Below are 1,028 nucleotides of genomic sequence, written 5' to 3' on the forward strand. Positions count from 1 at the left end.
CATGGCAGGACCAAGCCCCGCAGCCAGGACAAGCAGAAAAGTGGCCCCACTTGGCATTTCCCAGCTTTGTCAACTCTCAGGTGTTTCCTGTTCACCTGGTACTGCTGTGGCTGTATCTAGTCATTGCAGATGCACAACCACTCAGCTTCAGGCCCTGATTTCCAATCCTCAGTGTCCAAGGGAAACTGCTGCTCCCTGGGCTCAGACTTGGGGTAAAAGGGGAAGAAAGGGTGCCCTCAGCCTGGGGTTCAGCTGGCACCCTTCTGAGCTGAGGCCCAGCATACAGAAGCCAGGAAGAAGACAGAGCAATGGTAGTGGTCACTGTACAAACAAGCAGACAGGGATATATCAAGGCCGGCTGCTAGGACAACATGGACTGCTGCACGGCCTTCTACAGCGACTGCCTTGTCACCAGCAGGCGCACCACTTCTTCAGAGAGCTTGGTGAGCCGCTTCCGGGCCTGGTCATGTGTCACCATGGTCATGTCCCAGCCATTAACCTGCATGATCTTGTCTCCAATCTGCAGCCCAGCAATTTCTGCAGGACCTCCTTCAGATACCCGTGTGACATAAATGCCCTTGTCTTATCTTCTGAGAAGGGATTCTGGGAGGGATCCTGGTCAATCCCACCTCTGATGCTGAAGCCAGGGATTAAGTTCTCACCTTGGCGCAGCTTGTGAATTTCAACTCCTCATGCTTCAAGTGCCAGGCGTGGAACCTCAACTTTGCCCAGTAGGACACCACGGCGGTGACCGGCTGGCCGGGGATGTAGGACATCTCAACCCCAAGCCGGGAGCCCATCGCCACTCAGGAAAGCCTGGCCAGAGAAATGCACGAGTAGATTTTAATTGATGCCTTTGCATAGATTTTTTAATTCCTTAACTCCAAATTTATAACAGGGAATAACACTGATATATTCAGATGAGCAGACTATTAGTTAGAAAGAACATGTTTTCAAGTAGGATTCTGTAAAGAGCTAACACATCTAAGTGACCATGTTTTTGTTTTAATTAGTTAATTTTTAAAATT

The 1,028-nt window shown here is 49.9% G+C and overlaps 1 pseudogene; it reads right to left on the bottom strand.

Moving 5' to 3' along the window:
* Positions 1 to 391: 391 nt before the first annotated feature.
* Positions 392 to 800, bottom strand: LOC150048707 (tax1-binding protein 3 pseudogene; annotated as a pseudogene).
* Positions 801 to 1,028: the final 228 nt, after the last annotated feature.

Source organism: Megascapheus bottae, chromosome 21, assembly GCF_031878675.1.
Source record: "Megascapheus bottae isolate mThoBot1 chromosome 21, mThoBot2.hap1, whole genome shotgun sequence".
Classification (NCBI taxonomy): domain Eukaryota; kingdom Metazoa; phylum Chordata; class Mammalia; order Rodentia; family Geomyidae; genus Megascapheus; species Megascapheus bottae.